The sequence below is a fragment of the Papaver somniferum genome, unplaced genomic scaffold (genome assembly GCF_003573695.1).
Source record: "Papaver somniferum cultivar HN1 unplaced genomic scaffold, ASM357369v1 unplaced-scaffold_139, whole genome shotgun sequence".
NCBI lineage: Eukaryota > Viridiplantae > Streptophyta > Magnoliopsida > Ranunculales > Papaveraceae > Papaver > Papaver somniferum.
This window is the reverse complement of record NW_020623156.1, coordinates 2,330,689-2,355,548: the sequence shown is the minus strand read 5'-3', so window position 1 is coordinate 2,355,548 and position 24,860 is coordinate 2,330,689. Positions and strand designations below refer to the sequence as shown.

Below are 24,860 nucleotides of genomic sequence, written 5' to 3'. Positions count from 1 at the left end.
TAAGACTTCTCCTGCGGTTTTAGCGGAGCATCCACTATTGAGGGATCCTTCTTCACCCAAGCGAAAATCCGTTAGCACGAATGCAGATAGTCCCCAAGTGAAGGAGCGAAGATCTAAAAGCCGTGTAGATGGTTCCCAGTCAGTTTCGACATCCCTACCGACTTTCAGTTCGTCCAATATGCGGGTACGTATGATTTTCCTCTTGACTTTAGTTGGATCGTGTATATCCTTGTTTCTTTTCTGAGTATCCGTCTTTGTATCTTGCCTAGGGTCTCAACAGCATGAACGCCTTTACCAAACTTGCAAGTAGTTAGAAAACATCGTTCCTCGAGACGGAGGGTGACGGTGCTAAGCCTATCCATGGTGATTGGAAACCCGAGAAGGATGAAAGTTCAGAGTACAGTGATAGCGAGAGTAGTTCTTCCGACAACAATGTTGAATCTTCCTCTAGTCAGTCTGAAAGCGAATCAGTGAGTCTCCCGCATGTTTTTTCTTCTTTCCTCTCTCCCTTTCTCTTTGGAAAATATCTAATCCGTGATATCATAGGGGGAAGCCATTTCTGAAGATGGCCCTGAGATGGAGACTGGCGGAGATACAACTTTGTCTCCAACTATGGCAGCGGCCCCGAGTGACCTTGAAATGGATGTTGATCGAGATGAAAACGTCGTTGTGACTCAGACAATGAAGAGTACTCCAGTGGCCGCAGGTGTAATTGTCGTTAGGAATCCCTTGCATGTCGTTGGTGCAGTCGCGGGCGCCACTTTCAATCCTCCACACCTGGTTCCTCATCTGGATCATGTGTTGATCGGGGGATTTAGCGTGCCAGCCAAACATGCGGCGCTATACACTAATCTATGGGAAAGCTACGGACATATCGCCATGACCAAGAAAATTACTAGTCGATTTGCGTTGGTTAAGCGTGTGGAGGAAGCTTTGTCTTCGATTGACGACATGTGCAACGTGACAAGTCACACTTTTTCTGAGGATGTAGTCTCGGGGTTGAGGTTCCATCGTGACGTGTCTGTAAACTTCGAGTTCAATGTTCCTTGGTTCGTTGAAGGTCTCTCTGAGGTTGAAAAGTTACTGGCAACAGTCGAAAGTCCTTCTGCGGATATGGTGAAGAAGTAGGAACCGGAAGTCGAAAAGTCGTCCAGGAAGTTGAAGTTGCAGAGGGAGGCTCTCTAAATCACGAAGGAGGATTTCTCCAAGAAGAGAAATCCATTGTTGATAAACTTTCCTTGAACGCATTTCTGTCTTCTGAACTTCTTGTTTTAGGGTTTTTTTTTTGAAAGGAAAATGAAACGCCTAGTTTATGGTTTTGATTTTCAGAATTTTTGGGTTGGTAGACAGATGTTACCCTGAGGGTTTTGAATTATTATTTAGAATGAATCGTTTTGGAATAATGATGTTTTGGTTATGAACATAAGTGTCATGAGTACCCCATGAGAGTCATGGAATTGTGAATGTTGTGCGATGGAAGAAAACATGAAGCACGGGAAAATATGGCTATTGGTTTTTATTTCCCCTGTGAAGACTTGAGGTAGTAGACCATGTATTTTGTCTAGCAAGACTTACTCGGTTTTTCGGATCTTCTGGTGAAAAAGGAATCTCCCGGATGTAAGACCGAGTTTTATGGGAAACATCGTCGTGACTGTGGAAAGTCCCCAGTCATTCCTTGTCATGTCGTTGATCCCTGGTCGGATCGTTTGCTTCTAACCCCTCGGAAGTCCCCAGTCGTCCCTTACCGTGTAACAAATGGTAATCGAGCCGCCTGGTAGCTGAGCCGTCGATTCTTGAGCGGATCGTTTGATTCTACTGTCCTGACATCTGGGTCGAGGTATGAGATCGAGGATTGAAACTGACGTCATGACCGAAAGATCAATCTCCCACTGTGGTCGCCAATTGTTTGAGGGTGAAAACGATTTCTGCTGATTTTGGTAATTTCGGGTGTGTGGGTGAGAAACGAATTTAATCCCTAAAAAATGTACTGCAAGGGAGTACTTTAGATTCGAGAGATAAATCTGTACAAATCCGTCCTAAACCAAGAAATGGCCGTTTCAGACTTGCTTCGGTCACAAAGTGAAGGAGAAGGGTTTGTTTTGGGGAGGGAAGCGAAGAAAGTGTTGAGACCAGAATAGTTGATTCTGGAAGAGTAGTTGTTTTCTACGACTTGTATCATAAAGTGGGAAGCTAACAGATGGAAAGCTAGCAAATGTTTTTTGAGTGTTGTATGCTCCTGACATGAACTTGTTGTTCCGTGGAAATAGGTAATGCATACTTATACAAGTCGAAGTGAAACGTACTCTGGTCTCATTAAGAAATGGAAAACGGGTGAGTAATGGGAGGAGGTGGTAACCGGAATGCCTGGAATTGATTTTCCATAAAAGAAAGCGTTTCACCATTACTCCCTGTATTTACTAACCGCCTCAACCTTATGACACCTTCTTATAACGGGCGTAGTGTTCGCCGCACGCTGTAAACCGCCAAACCAGTACCCAATAAGCACTCTTTAATATGGCCTAGTTTAGGCGCGGCCAAAACTTAGGGTTTTGGCTTTGTCTAGGCGCGACCAAACTAGGGCCAAAGGTTGTCATGCGTTAGTTGGTAACCTTGGACGACTAAGATCTGCACCTTAGATGAAAGAGTGGTTGTTGATTGTTGCAGGCCTTCGTTTTGGTAGCCGCATACGGAAGGTCGGAATGGTATGGAGCGGCAAGGTGGTTGGCATGCCATTGGCACATGTGGCATGGCATGCCTTGGCGCGGTTTGGAGTGGCCAAAACTAGGGTTTTGGGCCAAAGGTTACCATGCGTTGTTTGGCGACCTTGGACGACTAGGATTTGCATCTACGATTGAAGGATGGTTGTTGATCGTCGCATCCTTCGTTTTGGTAGCCGCATAGGGAAGGCCGGCATGGTATGGCGCGGCAAGGTGGTTGGCATGCCATTGGCGCATGTGGCATGGCATGCCTTGGCGCGGTTTGGCGTGGCCAAAACTAGGGTTTTGGGCCAAAGGTTACCATGCGTTGTTTGGCGACCTTGAAAGGCTAGGATTTGCATTTAGGATTGAAGGGCGGTCGTTGATCATCACACGCCTTCGTTTTGGTAGCCGCATAGGGAAGGCCGACATTGTATGGCGCGACAAGGTGGTTGGCATGCCATTGACACATGTGGCGTGGCATGCCTTGGCGCGGTTTGGCGTGACCAAAACTAGGGTTTTGGCCTAAGGTTACCATGCGTTGTTTGGCGACCTTGGACGGCTAGGATTTGCATCTAGGATTGAAGGTGGCCGTTGATCGTCGCACGCCTTCATTTTTGGTAGCCGCATAAGGAAGGCCGACATGGTATGGCACGCCAAGGTGGTGGGCATGCCATTGGAACATGTGGCAGGGAATGCTTTGGCGCGGTTTGCGTGGCCGAAACTAGGTTTTTGGGCCAAAGGTTACCATGCGTTGTTTGGCGACCTTGGACGGCTAGGATTTGCATCTAGGATTGAAGGGTGGTCATTGATTGTCGCACGCCTTCATTTTTGGTATCCGCATAAGGAAGGCCGGCGTGGTATGGCGCGGCAAGGTGGTGGGCATGCCATTGGAACATGTGGCAGGGCATGCTTTGGCGCGGTTTGGCGTGGCCGAAAATAGGGTTTTGGGCCAAAGGTTACCATGCGTTGTTTAGCGACCTTAGACGGATAGGATTTGCATCTAGGATTGAGGGGTGGCCGTTGATCGTCGCACGCCTTCGTTTTTGTAGCCGCATAGGGAAGACCGGCATGGTATGGCGCGGTAAGGTGGTGGGCATGCCATTGGCACATGTGGTATGGCATGCCTTGACGCGGTTTGGTGTGGCCAAAACTAGGGTTTTGGGCCAAAGGTTATCATGCATTGTTTGGCGACCTTGGACGACTAGAATTTCCTTCTAGGATTGAAGGGTGGCCGTTGATCGTCGCACGCCTTCGTTTTTGGTAGCCGCACAGGGAAGGCCGACATGGTAGGTCCAAGGCAAGGTGCGGTTGGCTTGGCATGGTGGGTCCAAGGGTTTGGCATGCCATTGGCGCATGGGGCGGCCAGCATGGTTGAGGCCAAGGAGAGGTGTGGTTGGCTTGGCATGATGGGTCCAAGGGCTTGGCATGCCATTGGCGCATGGTGCATCTATCATGGTTGGGGCCAAGGCAAGGTGCGGTTGGCTTGGCATGGTGGGTCCAAGGGCTTGGCATGCCATTGGCGCATGGTGTGGCTAGCATGGTTGGTGCCAAGGCAAGGTGCAGTTGGCTTGGCATGGTGATGCCAAGGGTTTGGCATGCCATTGGCGCATGTTGCGGCTAGCATGGTTGGAATGCCTTGGCGCGGTAGACGTGGTTGGCATTGTTGGCCATTGGCACAGTGGTGTGGCTGGCATGGTTGGCATGCCTTGGCACGGAGATGTGGCTGGCATGGTTTGCCATTGACACAATGGTGCGGCTTGCAAGGTTGGCATGCCTTGGCGCGGAGATGTGGCTGGCATGGTTGGCATGCCTTGGCGTGTTAGCCTGAGAATTAGGGTTTGGCATAGATGATATCGGTCAATGTCAAGGGTTCTGCCGTGGAACATGACACAAAAAAGGTACCCTGGAAATTCTTACGAAGGCATTCTGATCTGTTCAATAAATGTGTTAATGGTCATAATGACGTCATGTCAGTTGTACAGTTTTACGATTTTAACCCTAAGCTAAAAACCACCATCAACAAGTTGTTACACCATTTCTCGTCAAAGCAATTTTCAAAGTGATTGAAACATATCATGACTTTCGTCACTAGGTAAAGATAAACTTGGTCGAAGCTAAAAGCTTACCAACACATATTTCGAGATATAGATAGGCAAGGTATACTCGGCTCGAAATACCAACTGTGTATGATTATAGTCTATATATATAGCATACGACTTTTGTCTCAAAGAGTAGGAGATAGAATAGATAGGCTTTTGAGTGACAGATAAGTTGAAGTCTCCACATACCTTTTTGTCGAGAAGTTCCACCGGTTCCTTGAGTAGATCTTCGTCTTGTATGATGAATCTCCATGGAGTCCTTGAGCTCAACTACACTTACTATCCTAGTCCGAGACTTAGTTATAGTAGACTAGAAATCAAGACTTATACTTTTCATCACTAACATTCACAAACATGCTTGAGATAGCAACGCATGCGAGTTTGACCGAGCAGTGCTCTAACAATCTCCCCTTTTGTCAATTTTAGTGACTAAACTATCAATACATATGGAATACAAAAAGATATTGAAAATTTAGTAGATCCTATCCCACATGTCTAATCTTCAACATTCCTCGAAATCTTCGTCACTTCCAAGTACTCCAATGATCCCAAAGGTTGTAAGTTTAGTATCACCGTTGTTGAAGATCCGTAGCTATAACAATGAGAAAGCATCGGTCCCGATCATTGTTATACAGTGTCATATTATTATTACAAAATGTCAAAGTTCAATTGTATCACAACTTCAACAATAATACTATGGTGATATGTATCACTCCCCCTTAGTCAATGCTCCATCTCACATGAAAACCACTCCCCCGTACACAATGATCCGAAAACCATATGTATTTGTAGTGTGAACTACATATTAATTCTCCCTCTTTTTGTCAATAAAATTGGCAAAGGTACAAGAACGGGATCATAATGAAATTTCCGTAAGAGACATTTCATGACTGAGAGAAAGAAACACACATCATCTTATTTAGATGCAATCATATAGCCGAAGCTAACAACATTCATCAAGGAGTTTAAAGATACAAGATAACCCCTCTAAAATTCCACAGCCGCACATGCCTCAAGATATGACCATTAAGCACAAGTTCAAAAGAACTCTCCCCCATTTGATGTCATTCCCGAAAGAACAACAACGAGCGACCTTAATGTCAAGAGAAAAGAAGGATTTTTATTGGACACCAAAACCATGAGAATGATTATTATATCCAAAACTCAACCAAATTAATCAGAAGTAAACCCATGATTAATTTAATCGGAATACATAATCAAATTAATCACAAAAGTGGCCAATTTAATTGATTGTTCTCAACATAAGTAAACTTACGGAGCAACGACTAAGATAACCATACAAGAGAGTGATTGGCTTAATCTTTCATATACTAAACACAAGAGAATTTGTGGAGTAATAACTAAATAACCAAGGTGATTAATTTAGTTCTAAATGCTCAACATAAAGTACCTCACGGAACAACCAACAAAGCTAATCAAAAATAATCAACTTGGTTGTATCGTGCTCAACATAAGATACATTACAGAGCCTCACAGTATTACATAAAATATGGATAAATGAAGATCAATACTGTGGAAAACACAAGGATTCATTCGTTTGCACGGGAATATACAATAGCAATAATCCTTGGATACAAAAGATTTTAACCTATCTTCCATCAAATAATGACAATATAGGCTTAACTTTTGTATATGTCAAAAGTGAATTCATTCCTTAATCAATAACGAATACTGCTCATGAACGACTTTACTTTTGACAAAATATGGGACAACATAGTTCACGGACGTAAACACCAATATACCATAACAAGTTGCAATATAACAAATCAAAAAGATTAAATACTGCAAAACATCATCCTCCAAATAGTTTTAGAATTTAAACCAAAAACCTAAAAACAAGAAGATGAAAATAATAGCTATGTGTATTCACAATCATCGCTATTCGAAGCACTAGTTATTCATCCTAGTAAGCCAAAAAGAAGACATACTTGATGTAGTTTTGTAGTGGTAAGTAAAGTGTTCGTTTCTCGGACTTGTTGAGATTCGATTTTAGACTTAATATAATATGTACAAGGAAAGCTGTCATAGTATCGAGAGGTACTGAGATTCAGGATTCCACCAAATTCCATTCATGTGACTCAATTAATAACTCCAATCAATTATAGCTCAAATATTAAAACTTTAGATGTAAATCACAAGCATGGTGTATCAAAAGCTCTTACGTCTAAGCATACACCATCAAACGAAATCACAACTAATTAGTGAAAATCATGAATCAATTAAAATAAGTGCAAAAAGTCATAAAGAATTATTAAAATTACCACATGCGTGAAATAGGGTTTCCTCCGTCATCCCAGTGTTGAGGTTTAGCTCCTCATATTAATCATGATCTCAAAATACATGTATAAAGCTCAAAATTTGATTAAAAGGGAGTAAAACAATTGAACAGAAAAATCGCAACAGAAATAACTGTTGCAAAGGCGTTGTTCACTGTTACAAGAAGAACGATATATATGAAGTGTTGTTCAGACTGCAGCTGCGACCCCCACAACTTTTTCTTAAACACTGTTGAATAACGACTGTATTCAGACGTCCGTTCTTCGTGTTCTTCAGCAGCAGCAGCAGCAGAAACAGAGTTTGATCGAACTCTGATTTCTTATTCTATGGCCCTCCTCAGGTTCCCAAACTCTTGACACCCCTTCTATATGACCCAACCAATCTATTTATATCAAAAAGGACGATTAAATCTCTCCAAAATCTCTTCCTTTCTCTTCACGGCAAAGTTGCGGCAATTTCTTGTTTTAGAATTTATACGCGTTTCTGAGATTTCCTTTTGATCCTAAACTCTTCCTTAGATAGATACAAATCTTTGGGAAGGTTTATAGCACTTTAATCTCTCTAAAAATCCCCAAAAAAGGTCACACACGCGACTTTCCATATTTTGTTGTTGTGATAAAAATCCGTCAATTTAGCCCAGAATAATCGTTTCCAACAACCGTATTAGATTCCTAGACCCATAAGGAGTCTATCCTATGAAATCAGAGGTTTATTCGACTTAATACTCCTCCAAATCACGATTGCCAAAATTGCCAGGAGAGTTTCTATTTTCCCGCCCAAATTCAGAATTTGAACGTGAAGGGGAAAGGTTACCCCTTATCCAGTGGTCGCCCCTTATCCGCTTCTGGAGTCCGTATAACACTTGTCCCTTGGGTGCGTTTAGTAATTTTTCTGGGATGTTTTCAACACTTTTCTCGGGGTTCCTCCGGGGTACTTCTGGGATGTCAATGGTACGTCTGCTACGGAGGTTCAAATGCCACGTTTTGAGCCTCGCCGCAAAAGCTTATTTCTCCAACAACACCTACAAAGAGATAAAATACCAAAATAAATACAAGAATGAGAACTATCAATATATAGAATCGAGACAAATTAGACACAAAAATGTGTCTATAAAATACCCCCAAACTTATTATTTGCTAGTCCTCAAGCAAAACTAAAATAGAAAACAAAATCCTAACTCGCTGTCGCAGGCATCGTCGATTTCATTTAGCGTATGCAATAATCCTTTAAACCCCTAGGTGTCCCTAGTGGCCGAGTTATAGTCTCGGGAGGGCTTACAAGAGATATACCCACAAAACCTTTACTCCATACCCTAGCTATCTACGCAGAACCTTGGAAGGCACTAAAGAATCTCCTTGGTTGGCATACTTATTGACTACAGGAGGAAGTACCCTGATGCGAAATTCCAATTGTTGTACACGAGTTTGCACTCAAGCATACTAAAATTCATATATAAGTCACAGAGCTCTACTCAAATAGTTGCACTATGGACATCATATTCGGAGTCAAACTAATCACATGGATAGATCAAGAAGATGGATATAGAGAAAAACATAGATGGTTTTGATGTTTACTAGGTGAACGGTGTTTCTCATATCTGTCTGAAGGCCTCCGCCAAAATGAACCTATCCTAATGGACTGAGATACTAGTCTGACTAATATCAACACACTGGCATATACAAGGGAACCAGTGGTCGATAATCCTAACTCTATGTCAACTCAGCTGGCATATACAAGGGTACCAGTGGTCGACTTTATTGAATTTATTCCGGTTGGTCTGGTGGTCTGGTCTCAATTTTATTTTATTTTTCTTCAACTTTTTTTTTTGTATCTCAATCACTCTAATTCACCCTAGCATTGGTATGAACTTGAATCGTGAGCCCCACCTAATCACTTAGAGAAACATAGTTTAAAAACAAAACAAAATAAAAATAGAAGTGAAAAGGACTCGACGAGATATGGTGAAACTATCATGTTATTTCTAACACCTGAGCTCTGTGCTTTTATGAATAGACTCTTTAGATGTTGCCATCTAATCAGATTGGTTCCTCAACTCCTACAACCAACATGCTTCCATCCACTTAGATTAGTTAGTGCCACCCTTAGTAAACATAAATTTCTAGGCTCTGGAGTTTATTTATACCGCAACTAAAAAGTTTCTCCCATACCCCCAAACTTAAATCTAACATTGTCCTCAATGTTCTAAAGATAAAATTAAAAGCATGAACAAGGAGAAACTGTTACCATTTGAAGCAAAAGAGTTAAGGAAAAATATTATCGTGTTGCATGAAATTGGGTTACCTCCGAAGAAGTGTTAAGTTTAAAGTCCTCAGCCAGACATTGGAAGATTTAGTCAGCTCATAGAATCATATATTAATAGACGGAATAATTGTGGGTCATCAAAACCTAATAGATCTATCACGAGTAAAAGGAATATGCAAGATGCCAAGAAAATCAAATAAAGCACACCCTTGTCTAGTTTCTTGTTTAAGACAACTACATCTAGTTGTGGTTCAGGTTCAGGTTCTATAACTGGGTCTAAATAAAATATTTTCATGGGTTGCGTTTCCTCATAAGTTAGATCCGAATGTTCAAGATTAAGAGTCTGGAAAAACTCAACTAAAAACTTAGTAGCACACAATAATAACCTGAATAATTGAGGATCCTCTAAATCAATTATATTTGACTCACACAATCGACCACAATGAAACTGGCGGTCAATCTTAAGCAAATGTGTCAGTTCTATTTTCCTAAAGTACTTAGGCTTAGTCTCAAAACTTAATATTCGACACATTTGAAAATCATACATTCCCACATTTGGAAGAAAAGTATTTGGTGGGAAAACAAAGTCAATCTGGGTATCATAGCCTGGTTCAACCACATCAACCATAGGATGGGTTTCTAATAACTGAACTTCGTTATGGACATCACTAGGTTCAGGAAAACGTGTATGAATATAATCTTGTAAAATGGTTGAGGCAGATATGTCAAGACCCAAGTGAGGGACCTTTCTAAGAGTTAAATCACATGGAGAATGATAATCACCCCCAAACTTGGAGTTTTGGGTGTCTCTAGATAGACTAGCTACAATTTTCCTAATTTCTAGATCATCAGAATCATGAAAATGGTCAATTGCTTCTTCTAGGTTATACTCAGGTGATGCCTCCTCACACAGCTCTACGAGTTCATCTTCTTCATCTAAGACTATTTTTTCTAAATCGCTAGACTCTAAAATATTTTTCTCAGAATAAACTCGTTCCTCTAAACCATTATCGTCTTCGTAATCAAAAGGAAATACTACATCGTCTAAAACGGGGGTATCTCTAGTCAAATCCTCGTCCTTTTGAATAGGTGAATAATTATTAAAATTATTTGGATTTGAACTAGAAATAATATTATTATTAAGATCAATTGGAGTAAAACATTCCTGATCGCTATGCATACTTATTTCAAATTCTTCTTCAACACCATCCTCATCATAATCATCATTATAATAACATGAAAATGGTTGAACATCATCTAAACAAGTAGTGTTACCAATTTTATCCTCGTCATCTTGATTATGAAAATTACTATCCTCAGTTTCAAGGGTATTATTGGAAACACTATATTGGAAATTAAGATTATTTCGAGCAATTCTTTCGTTCGTCTCAGCTATCAGCTTGAAGGATTCCTCTATAGAAAGTTCTCTTTCGTCATAAACTAAGTTATTCATCTCAGCTAACTTACGTGTCGACTCCTCTAATTTCCTGAGGGACTCTTCTAAAGGAGAAATATAAGAATTTTGCTCGTATGACCGGTGCGTGTGTGGATAGTAATTGAGATCATCAAGGTATGAGCCATAACCTTGAAAAGGTTGATGTTCCCAACCACTATTCACACTATGGTCAAAGTAGTAACTTCCATTTTGAAACTCAGTCGGATATTCGTTGTATTGGCTATTGTAATACCAGTTCGACATTCTATTGCAGGGGTGTGAGTTGTCACACAAAATAAAACCACTGACAGGGGATTCGTGGGTGGATAGAGTCTTACCTCCCGTACCAGACGGGCGATGAACCGTTGAAGTCGACTCAGGCCACCGATTCCGATGTCAGTGTACGAACCCGAGGGGCCGAGACAGTATCGTAACTTTCGTCCTTCCCTGCAAACAGTTTATATTTAATCTTAACCCTTCCGTAGGGTTTTAAAAAAAATAATGTCCAGTCCAAAAATAAAGTCCAAAAAGTGTCCAAAAATAAAAAGAAAAATTACAAAAACTAAAACCCTATTTACAGTTTCTAAAAATATAACAAAATAACTATATACAAAATATTCTTCTTCACTCCTTTTGGATTCCTCTTTTCTTTCCTTCTTTAGCGATGCTTCCTTTTATAGCACTTTTTCTTTCCTTGTAGCTTCGATCGAAATCTGAAAAGAATAAAAAAATACCAAAGGCTTAAAAGAGAACAAAAATTCTAAAAGAAATAAAATAAATCTAAAACCTAAAACCTAATACAAATCCGCGTCGGCGGCGCCAAAAATTGATGTAGTTTTGTAGTGCTAAGTAAAGTGTTCATTTCTCGGACTTGTTGAGATTCGATCTTAGACTTAATAAAATATGTACAAGGAAAGCTTTCACAGTATCGAGAGGTACTGAGATTCAGGATTCCACCAAATTCCATTCATGTGACTCAATTAATAACTCCAATCAATTATAGCTCAAATATTAAAAATATGGACTCTTATTCTTTGCCAAAAATAGATTTTTAAAACTTTAGATGTAAATCACAAGTATGGTGTATCAAAAGCTCTTACGTCTAAGCATACACCATCAAACGAAATCACAACTAATTAGTGAAAATCATGAATCAATTAAAATAAGTGCAAAAAGTCATAAAGAATTATTAAAATTACCACATGCGTGAAATAGGGTTTCCTCCGTCATCCCAGTGTTGGGGTTTAGATCCTCATATTAATCATGATCTCAAAATACGATATATATGAAGTGCTGTTGAGATTGCAGTTGCGACCCACACAACTTTGTCGTAAACACTGTTGAAGAACGACTGTATTCAGACGTCCGTTCTTCGTGTTCTTCAGCAGCAGCAACAGAAACAGAGTTTGATCGAACTCTGATTTCTTCTTCTCTGGCCCTCCTCAGGTTCCCAAACTCTCGACACCCCTTCTATATGACCCAACCAATCTATTTATATCAAAAGGCCGATTAAATCTCTCCAAAATCTTCCAAAATCTCTTCCTTTCTCTTCACGGCAAAGTTGCGGCAATTTCTTGTTTTAGAATTTATACGCGTTTCTGAGCTTTCCTTTTGATCCTAAACTCTTCCTTAGATAGATACAAATCTTTGGGAAGGTTTATAGCACTTTAATCTCTCTAAAATTCTCCAAAAAAGGTCACACACGCGACTTTCCATATTTTGTTGTTGTGATAAAAATCCGTCGATTTAGCCCAGTATAATCGATTTCAACACCCGTATTAGATTCCTAGACCCGTAAGGAGTCTATCCTATGAAAATCATAGGTTTAATCGACCTCAAACTCCTCCAAATCACGATTGCCAAAACTGGCAGGAGAGTTACTATTTTCCCGCCCAAATTCAGAATTTGAACGTGAAGGGGAAAGGTTACCCCTTATCCAGTGGTCGCCCCTTATCCGCTTCTGGAGTCCGTATAACACTTGTCCCTTGGGTGCGTTTAGTAATTTTTCTGGGATGTTTTCAACACTTTTCTCGGGGTTCCTCCGGGGTACTTCTGGGATGTCAATGGTACGTCTGCTACGGAGGTTCAAATGCCACGTTTTGAGCCAATTTCTCCGCAAAAGCTTATTTCTCCAACAACACCTACAAAGAGATAAAATACCAAAATAAATACAAGAATGAGAACTATCAATATATAGAATCGAGACAAATTAGACACAAAAATGTGTCTATCAATACTAGGCAACAATATCTTTGAGAAATTCTTTATCATTCCCGAACTCCTTGTCATCAAACGCCATTGGTACATAAGGTTCGTGGAGAAAGGAGTTAATATCAACAAATCGTCTTGGCTGGTGATGTCGAACCAGGGCTTTCTGAATTTCCAATGATCTTAAAACGCAAGCCTTTATTTCACGAATCTCCTTTCTTATTCCTTTAACTCATCAAGAACATCGGAAAATTTCTGAGAGTTAGAAGGGACAGCCCTTGGCTTTCTTGTATTCCTCCTTTTTCTTTTTAAGGATGGAATTACTGGAGATTTTTATTTTTCCTTGATTAATGGCTTAACAATCATGTTGAAATCCTTTCCATCCAAAGACATGATGCTTATGAGAACAGCTATAACCAATTGATTTTTTTGATTGGAATTCACAATCTCAACAAGCAGTCTTGAGATATAAAGAATATCAAAGAGGAAAAAGGAATGTAGGGTTCGAAACCTGTGGAATTCCAAATCTAAACTCTATAAATAGTAGAATTGTCGAAAATAACCCTTCCTTTTATTTGATAGACAGAAAAGAATAAACCTAAGAAAAAAATTTTCTTAAAGCCTGTGTGTTCACAACCTTGTCTCTTTTGATCAAGCACATGAATCAAGATTTCACAAACAACACAATTAATTTATGCTGTGGTGAACAACAATTTTTCCACCAATTTCCTCTTGATAGGAATCTTCTGACGTTTGTCTATCAAAACGATTTGACCATGTTTTCTTCTCAAATGGTCTTGTCTTGTTTTTGGAAACTAACTTCTTAGACGAAGATAAAATCCTACATACATCAGCGGTCTTCTGAGAAAGTTTAAGCTTCCTTTCTAATTGATTTGCTCTTCGTTGAAGTTTGTTGGCGTGCCTCACTTGATGTACTTGTAACATCTTGAAAGTTCATGACCCTTCTGGGAACAAAACGAGCACGTCAATCTTGAATAATAATCAGGCATTTGTGGTGTGATAGCAGCTAGACACAAGGTAGATCCTGAAATATTACAAACAGAGTTTCCAAAAGATGGGTCAACTAATTCTTCCAGCTTGATTGGGTTTTCTTCTTTACCAAAACCATCAAGGTTGATATATGTATTGATACAATTATCAAAATAAATCTTTTCACATAGAATACCGACACTTGATTTCCTATCTTCATCAGAATTATAGATTTCAGACATCTCATCAAGTGTTATAGCAAGACCTTTGTTCCCAGTTCTACGATTTGGGCACTCGTTTGCAAAATGGTCAAAACATTTACACTTAAATAATTGTGGCATATCCTCGTCATCAGCCTCGTCAGCATCCCTATTTTTAGGAGGAATGCGATTATGAGGTTTATCTGACGAATTAGGTTTGTCACTTGAAAACCGTTTACTTCTTTTCCATAGAAGATCTCTAAACTGTCTTGTGATCAAGGAGACTGATTTGTCAAGATTTTCATCCGAAAAATCACCCTCAGACTGATCATCCTCAGAGACATAGACACTTTTACTCTTATCAAGTAATTTAGTGTTCCTTTGTGCTTTAAAGGCAACATCCTTACTGATTTTGGATGTATTCTCATGATCAAAGATCTTTATCTTTCCAACCAAGGTATTTCTGGAAAGATTATCAAGGTTATTCCCCCAACGATGGCATGCTTCTTAGACTCGTATCTAGATGGCAGCGATCTGAGAATTTTCATCACAATGTCCTTTTCAGGAATAGTCTTACCCAATGCAAAATATGCATTAAAAATTTCAGACACTCTGTGATTAAACTCATCAAATGTATCTTCATCTGCCATACGAAGGTTCTCCCAATCGGAATTAAGGTTTTGAAGCCTAGCTTCCTTTTCACTGGAGTTTAGACCGAGTGCAATTTGAAACATGATGCTGAAGATTTGGGGTAATGGCATGTATGATGGCATTCAAACTGTCAGAATTTTTCTTTGCAACATTTATCTCAGCAGGGGTGTATTCACCAACAGGTTTGGGAACGTTTACATCTCCAACTGCCACAACAGGAGCATCATAGCCATTAACAACATATAACCATGATTAAAAATCACGTGCTTGAAGAAAAGATCTCATAGTAATTTTCCACCATAAGTAATTAGATCCGTCGAAGGATGGTGGTATGTTAATAGAGATAGCACCTTTGTCCATAGACTCAGGTCGCTACAAATACAGAATTGTAAGGTCTTAAACGTGTTTGCCTGCTCTGATACCAATTGAAAAATCGGGGGTCTACCAACACCACCCAATATTTCGCTTAGCAATCTGTATGGACTAACTCCGAAACACTTTCTAGAGAATCAACTAGACAGTCAGACTCAATCTAGGTAAAAGTATCTCAAGGAGTTATATCTCTCTCTTGTTTTGATTTACTCAAGCTAATAGAAATCAGCGAGTCCTAATCAAACACAAGGAATAACTTGGACGGTAGCAAAGACCAATTCCCAAGGATCAATCAGTGATAATAAACAACCAAAGGTTGTATTAATCTAATTGATGATCAAAACGCACAACCTGTATTATTTAAATTATAAAGATAAACAATATAATGCGGAAACTGAAATAACACAGACAACAGAAATTTTGTTAACGAGGAAACTGCAGATGCAGAAACACCCCGGGACCTAGTCCAGATTGAATACACACTGTATTAAGCCGCTACAGACACTAGCCTACTCCAAGCTAACTTCGGACTGGACTATAGTTGAACCCCAATCAGTCTCCCACTGATCCAAGGTACAGTTGTACTCCTACGTCTCTGATCCCAGCAGGATACTGCGCACTTGATTCCCTTAGCTGATCTCACCCACAACTAAGAGTTGCTACGACCCAAAATCGCAGTCTTTGACAATAAAAAAATCTGTCTCACACAGACAAGTGTATCAAAGGATCAATTTGTCTCCCACATAAAAACCATAAAGTTTTTGTTCCGTCTTTTGATAATAATCAAGGCGAACAGGAACCAATTGATAATCCGGTCTTATATTCCCGAAGAACAGCCTAGATTAATCAATCACCTCACAACAATCTTAATCGTATGGTAGCGAAACAAGATGCTGCGGAATCACGAACAATGAGACGAAGGTGTTTGTGATTACTTTTTATATCTTTCCTATCGGAGAAATCAAAAAATCTCAATCCAATCAATATGATTGTACTGTTACGATTGAAGATGCAAGATCAGATCACACAACTACGATAAAAGTAGTATCGGTCTGGCTTCACAATCCCAATGAAGTCTTTAAGTCGTTAACCTTGTTTTAGAAGAAGAAAACCAAAGGTTAAAGGAGAACCGACTCTAGCACGCAAACTAGTATCACACGTAAGGTGTGGGGATTAGTTTTGCAGAGTTGCTAGATGTCCCCTTATATGGTCTTTCAAATCAGGGTTTTGCCTTGGTAACAAAGCAATCAATATTCACCGTTATATGAAAACCTGATTTAGATTCAAGATAATATTTATCAACCGTTAGATCGAAAACTTAGCTTGTTATACACAAATGAACTGCACGCTTCTAGGTTTGTTAACCGCACCCAAACGTGTGCATTGTTGGTTCAACAATAGTTTAACCGAAAGGTTAACCATATGAGCATTTCATACCATCCATGTTCTTCTTCACCATAACTAGTTCAAATGACTCAAGTGAACTAGTTAGAGAGTTGTTCAATTGCAAGGAAATCTTATGTAACCACACAAGACACAATTGAAGCAAAGATGATTTGATTCACTCGAATCGGTTCATGAACTTTAATAGCCACGGTTTGCAAATGCATTCCTTAGTCTTTTAAGATTAAGTTCAAAAGTCATCTTTAAATATATAACTTTCTCAAGTTCGCAGACTAGGTTCGCGGACTTAAGACACCGGATAGAGTTTACAAACTCCAGCAGAAATTCTCTGGATGAGAACTTCGCCGGTTCGCGGACTGGGTTTGCGAACTGGGTTCGCGGACTTATCTCATGCAAGTAGTTTGTCAACTCCAACAAAAATTCTCGGGTTTGAGAACTTCGGCAGTTCGCGGACTGAGTTCACGGACTTGGCACTTTCAATACTTCTGGTTCTCTTGATCAACAAAGTTTGAAAACTTCGGTTCAACGAATCCATTGGTTATGTAATCTAAACTCTCATTCCAATCATTGAAACATTCTTATAGGATGTTATATAGTTGTTACACCATTTCTCGTCAAAGCAATTTTTCAAAGTGATTGAAACATATCATGACTTTCGTCACTAGGTAAAGATAAACTTGGTCGAAGCGAAAAGCTTACCAACACATATTTCGAGATATAGATAGGCGAGGTACAGTCCGCCCGAGATACCAAATGTGTATAATCATAGTCTATATATATAGCATACGACTTTTGTCTCAAAGAGTATGGGCTGGGCCACACACGTGCTACAATGGAAATTACAGTGGGAAGCAAGGTCGTAAGGCGGAGTCCAATAGCAGACTTTCAGATATCTATAGCCAAAGCCCGAACAACATCTAGAGATTAAAGATTATAAGCTTCAAGACTTGTGAAATTACGTAGGAGATAGAATAGATAGACTTTTGAGTGACAAATAAGTTCAAGTCTCCACATACCTTTTTCTCGAGAAGTTTCACCGGTTCCTTGAGTAGATCTTCGTCTTGTATGATGAATCTCCATGGAGTCCTTGAGCTCAACTACACTTACTATCCTAGTCCGAGACTTAGTTATAGTAGACTAGAAATCAAGACTTATAGTTTTGATCACTAACATTGACAAACATGCTTGAGATAGCAACGCATGCGAGTTTGACCGAGCAGTGCTCAAACAGCAACTCCAGTTTATATGCTACTTGACCAACTTTCTGCAGAATGACAAATGGTCCATAATACTTTTCTAAGAGCTTAAAATTGCATCTGACTGCAACAGATGCCTATCCATAAGGTTGCAGTTTAAAATAGACCAGATCACCTATATTGAAGGACCTCTTAACCCTGGAAGTATCAACATACAACTTCATCCTTTCCTGAGCTTTGTGGAGTGATTCTTTAAGTAAGTCCATCATTGCTTCTCTCTCCTTGAGATAAGTTTCAACAGTAGCTACAGATGTGGTGGCAGTAGAAGGAAATGCAATGTGAGGTGGAACATAGCCATAGAGTGCTTGAAAGGGAGACATTTTAAAGCCTCTATGGAAGCTCGCATTGTACCACTATTCTACAAGTGCAAGCCATTGAGTCCAGCAACTTGGCTTGAGGACAGTGATGCATATCAAATAGTTTTCTAAGAAAACATTCACTCTCTCAGTTTGGCCATCTGTTTGAGGGTGATAAGTTGTGCTTAAGTTCAAGCTAGTTCCCAAAGCTTTGAATAAATCTTGCCAAAAATGACTGGTAAAAACCTTGTCTCTGTCAGACACAATTGAAGAAGGTAATCCATGAAGTTTGAATACCTGATTGAGGAAAGCTTTGGCAATAGATGCAGTTGCATAAGTATGTTGTAGAGCAATGAAGTGTGCATATTTTGTTAGCCTATCCACAATGACCAAAATCACACTCTTCTTGTCACTGATAGGTAGCCCCTCGATGAAATCCAAGGAAACGTGTTTCCAAGAGTGATCTGGAATAGGTAGAGGTTGGAGAAGACCAGCATGAGTAGTGGAATCACTCTTATTTCTCTGACAGAGATCACAGTGAGACACAAAGAATAAAATATCCTTCTTCATTCCTGGCCAATAAAAATGGCCTTTGGCTCTCACATAAGTGGCTTGGATGCCTGAATGTCCACCCACAGTAGAAGCATGCAGAGAAGGTAAAACTTGTTCCCAGACATTATGTCAAGAACCAAGAAAGATTCTATTTTTATATCTTAATATACCCTCTTGAATGGTGAAATAAGAAGCAGAGTTAGGTTGCAGCAACAGTTGGGAAGTGAGTTGGTTGGCCTTTGAATCATTTTCATAGCTGAGGAGAACATCCTGCATCCATGTAGGTGTAGATAGGGACATAGAACTACACTGAGCTGAGTTTAATTGTCTTTTGGAAAGAGCATCAACCACCACATTGTCTGAACCCTTCTTATACTGGATTTCATAGTGAAAACCAAACAATTTAATGAGCTATTTCTGATGTAAATTGGTGGTGATTCTCTGATCAAGGAAGTACTATTGGTCCTAAGGGTTTACTGAAGTAAGCAAGCAGTTTATTATCTTATAGTAGAATAGCTCCAATACATGAATCACTGACATCACTTTCAACCACAAACTGTTTAGTGAAGTCTGGTAAAGCTAATACTGGAGTATGAGTCATAGCTTCCTTAAGTTTGTTGAAAGCAATTGTTGCTGCTGAACTCCATATGAAAGAATTGTTCTTGAGGAGATCAGTTAATGGCTTACTAATAGGTCCATATCCATGTACAAACTTCTTGTAGTATCCAGTAAGGCCAAGAAAGCCTCTTAGATCTTTAATAGTTGTAGGAGTTGGTCATTGTTGCATACAAGAAATCTTGGTAGGATCAGCAGATACTCCTTCAGCTGTAATTATATGTCCCAAATATTCCAAAGAATGTTGTCCAAAACAACACTTAGACTGCTTGGCAAAAAGCTGATATTGTCTGAAGAGACAAAATACAATCTTGAGGTGATCCAAATGCTCATCCATACTAGAGCTGTAAATGAGAATATCATCAAAGAATACCAAAACAAATTTTCTTAAAATTGGTTGAAAGATGTCATTCATTAGTGCCTGAAATGTGGCAGGTGCATTTGTTAGTCCAAAAGGCATAACTTTGAATTCGTAATGGCCTTGATGAGTTCTAAATGTTGTTTTGAATATATCCAAATCATGAACTCCTACTTGATAATAGCTAGCTCTAAGATCAATCTTGGTGAAGATCACTATACCCTTCAGCTCATCCAATAATTTATCTATAATGGGTATATGAAATTTTTCTTTGCTAGTAATGTGATTGATCTTTCTATAATCAACACTGAACCTCCAAGAACCATCTTTCTTTTTCACTAAAAGTATAGGAGAAGCAAAGGGGTTGTGGCTAGGCTAAATAATGCCAGTGTGTATCATTTCTTGAACTAGTTGCTCAACTACTGATTTTTGGATGTGAGGACTTCTATAAGATCCTTGGTTAACAGGAGTTGAATGTGGTTGTAATGGAATTGTATGATCTAAACTCCTTTTTGGAGGCATTTGAGTTGGCTCTTGGAAAATATCAGTGAATTCTTGTAATAAGGGATGAAGAGGTTCAGGAGTGGTTGTGGGTGTAGTAGTGGCAGAAATAGAAAATAAATGACCTACAATACCGTGAGTAGTTTTGGAAAAAAACTTCTTAACTACTGAGCCACTCATCATGTGTAAAGTACTGCTAGGAGTAGCTCGTTGTAATGTGATCTTTTTATTATTGTACTTAAAAGAGATGTTGAGTTTAGAGAAGTTAAAAAGCACATCACCTAATGTCCTGAGCCAGTCTTCTCCCATTACAATGTCACAACCTCCCAATGGTAGTACTCTCAGATCTTCTACAAACTTGTGGCCTTGAATACTCCATTGAAGCTTAGAGAAAATGTTAGTACTACATGTTTTATCACCATTTGCAACAGTTACCAACATTGAAGCAATTTGAGTTCTTTTGCAGTGAAGAGTAGAAGCTAAACTGCTATTAATGAAGCTAGTGGTGCTGCCAGAGTCAATCAGAATTGATACCTTATGCTTATTTAGAACACCAGGAATTCTAATGGTGTCACATGTAACTGTGCCAGTGAGAGCATGAAGTGATATCTCAATGTCAGAATTAATTGGAGACTCAAAGCTTCCTAAAAACTTCCTCCTAATCCTCTGTATCTTGTGACTCAGAATTGTCCATTTGAAGCATGAATATTTTCTGTTTACCTTTGCAAAAGTGTCATGGCCAGTAAACTGCATCACAATTGTAGCATAAACCTTGATCTCTTCTCTTCTGCATTTCCTCTGGAATGAGTCTTTTAATGGTAGAGCTTGCAGAGTTGGATTTGAATTGAGAAGTAGAAAAGGATTTTGGTGTCATTGGTGCAAATTTAGGTGATGTAAGTATGGGTTTAGGAGGAAAATTTGGTGAAGAGTTTGCAGATCTGGTAAATGGTTTAGTAGTTATAGCTGCAATGTTAACTTTCTGCTCTTGCAATCTTGCTAAAGAGAAAGCTTCAGATAAAGTCTTTGGGTAAAACATAGATACAGACTTACCAATTTCTTCCTTCAAACCACTAAGGAAACACATGATAAAATAAGCTTCAGTAAGAGTTGGATTCATATTTAACATCAAGACTTTCAAATATTCAAACTCCTCATAATAATCATCAACTGTTGAACTCTTAATAAGTTTATTAAAGCTACCCACAAATTTTGCCTCAATGGGGTTTTCAAATCGAGCACAAATATGAGCAGATAAATCAGACCACGTAATATGGGGCCTATTGACTTGAAAATCTAAAAACCACTTTTCAGCTTTACCTTCCAAGTAGATCGAAGCAATATTCACCTTTTGGTGCTCTTCAGTGTCATTTATCTTGAAATATCGCTCACTCTTTTGGATCCATATCCTTGTATTATCACCATCGAATCTTGGGAAATCCAAATTTGGTATACGATTATGATGATAATGTAAAGGAGGTGTAGTACGTTGATTGAAGATATGAGCATCATGAGTTTCATTCTGAGAACCAGTAGGTCTCTCAGTCTGATGTTGAAGAAAATTTGATCGTTCAAGTAATTGCATAAAATTATCAAACTTGGTAGTTAAAGCATCAACTGAACTAACGAGATCTGTAAGTTTAGTGTGAAGCACATCATGAGATCCCTTCAATTTTCCAACCTCAGCTTCAACATCCTTCAAAGTCATGGTGAGGAAAAAAAAATTGATGAATTTTTAAATGGAAAGAACGGCTCTGGTGCCAATTGTTGTATACTTCCAACAATTTAACAACATGAATGATAATATGGTGGATAATAATCAGAATTAGTAGTTCTTAAATCGAAATTCAGGCCAATCGGCTGAAGAATAGCGCAGCCAAATATCTATTTCATTTATTTTCTTCTTAACTTCAGATAGGTTTTTCTTACAGCATTTAACCAACCACTAAACCCTAGAGATGAACAATGGATGACTGACACGTGATTAACATTGAACGGACAGAGTCGATTGTATTAAAGCACTCAACAATTTAATAGGGGCAGCCTATCTCCAGTTACTGTTGAGTATGCAACAATCGTCTTAGAAGATCATCATGAGATTCATTATTATTATTATCATCATCATCTTCGTCGTCATAAAACCTCTGCTGCTCTAGGTACTTTTGAAATCTTTCTTTTGCCTTTGTGGCGTCGATGACACTTTTAATATTATTTTCTGAAGCGGATTAGGACTTAAATGTATGGCATCTATAAGAATTAGGATTTTTATTGTACTGGTGAATATGATTTGTTTCCTATTAGGTAATGATTTATTTTCCGAATCAACAGAGGTTAATTAGTAGGATTCTATTAGGTTTCGTATTGTATTGTTTACTATATAAGGGGACAAGTCTATCATAGCTAAAGCACATTAAAATTTATATCTTTACCTGCTTTCTCTCTTTCTCTGCTACTTGCTTATCATTGGTGTGTTTAATTGGTTTGAAGATGGGTGACATAAATATGACTACTAATGCTACTGCTGCAACTAAGAATCAATATGATCATTCACTTGACGTGACGCCACCACTGCAAGATGGATCCAAATCTTTTGATGATGATGGCCGACTTAAAAGAACAGGTAAACATTAATTACTCTTTTGAATATTCGAATCATCACTTTTGATAACACTCAAAGTGTTTTTCTTTTTTGATTGGGAAATATATACTGAAGATTGTGATTAAATCTGCAGGAACCATATGGACAGCGACTGCACATATTATAACGGCCGTCATAGGATCAGGAGTGCTCTCATTAGCATAGGCCATAGCGCAGCTTGGTTGGATTGGTGGTCCAGTTGTGATGTTCGTGTTCGCCTTTGTGATTTACTACACATCTTGTTTACTCGCTGACTACTATAGAACTGGTGACCAAGTTACTGGCAAGAGAAACTATACTTACATGGATGCTGTTAGCACAACTCTTGGCGGCTCTAAGGTCAAGCTTTGCGGGTTGATTCAATACATAAATCTTTTTGGTGTGGGAATTGGATATACGATTGCAGCATCCATAAGTATGATGTGAGTTCACTTAAACTTTTCATTAGCGGTTAATTTGCTTCTCAGTATGTAATTAAATATAATTTGGTTCTGATTTCTTGTTTGGCTTGTAATTTGAATAAAACAGGGCTGTAGAGAGGTCTAATTGTTTCCATGCTAGCCACAACGATAACCCGTGCCATACATCGAGTACCCCATACATGATCATATTTGGTGTATTACAAATCATATTCTCCCAAATTCCAGACATTGATCAAATTACATGGCTATCAAAGGTTGCTGCAGTTATGTCATTTACTTATTCCGGGATCGGAATGGGTCTTGGAATCGCCAAAGTGGCAGGTTAGCTAATATATAGTACCTCTTTGTGATTATTTTTTTTTCTTCTAGTACTTGGTTTCATATTTATATTAAGATTGCTGAAATCTGGATATTCTATTCTTTTGTTTAGAAAATGGGAAATTCAAAGGAAGTCTGACCGGAATTAGCATTGGTACGGTAAGTCAAGCCCAAAAGATATGGAGGAGATCCCAAGCATTTGGAAATATCGCTTTTGCCTACTCGTATTCAATGCTCCTAATCGAAATTCAGGTGCAAATTATTTTTACTTCTGCACCTCTTTATTAGTACCAGAGAAAAAACATCACTGCTATATTATGAATGTTGTTGATCAAAGAAAACACTCTCTAACTGTGTTCATTTGGGACAAACAGGACACACTAAAAGCACCACCATCAGAAGCTAAAACCATGAAGAAAGCAAGTTTAGTCAGTGTTTCAACTACAACGATCTTCTACATGCTTTGTGGATGTATGGGCTATGCGGCATTCGGTGACATGGCACCAGGAAACCTTCTAACCGGGTTTGGCTTCTACAATCCATATTGGTTGGTCGATATCGCCAACGTTGCAATTGTAATTCACCTTGTTGGAGGTTACCAAGTCTATTGCCAGCCCTTATTTGCCTAAACGGGCAACGAAATGGCCATAGAGTGATTTCATCAACAAAAACTTCCAAGTACCTATCCCAGGATACAGCCCTTACAATCTCAACCTATTCAGACTTTTTTGGAGAACATTATTTGTAGTGCTAACTACACTTATATTGATGCTTCTTCCATTCTTCAATGACGTTATTGGGATTATTGGCGCATTTGCGTTCTGGCCGTTAACTGTTTATTTCCCGGTGGAGATGTACATATCACAGAAAAAGATACCCACGTGGAGTGGTAAATGGCTTTGCCTTCAAATGCTTAGCGCTATTTGTTTAGTAATCTCAATTGCAGCTGCGGCCGGCTCAGTAGCAGGTGTTGTCGCTGATCTTAAGGTTTATCATCCATTCAAATCTAACTATTGATGATCGGCGTTCACCATTGTCTCATGAAAAGGAAGCGCCCGCTGACCGAGAGAAATCGGCCACCGACTCTAGGCACGCACCAAGTTGTAGTACCTCATAACAACATTAAAAGTTTCTACTGTTGCTATTTTATCATTAAATGTTGCATTTTACTCTTTTTGTTGCAGTGGTATTAATTTATTTATGTAGGTATCTATGTGGAAATCAAATACTATATGGTTCTCTTAATCGGTTCGTTCCCTCTATATTAACGTTAAGCTTTCACTTAGAAT

The 24,860-nt window shown here is 39.1% G+C and overlaps 1 pseudogene; it reads left to right on the top strand.

The window, feature by feature from the left end:
• Positions 1 to 22,695: 22,695 nt before the first annotated feature.
• On the top strand, positions 22,696 to 24,588 carry LOC113335254 (annotated as a pseudogene).
• Positions 24,589 to 24,860: the final 272 nt, after the last annotated feature.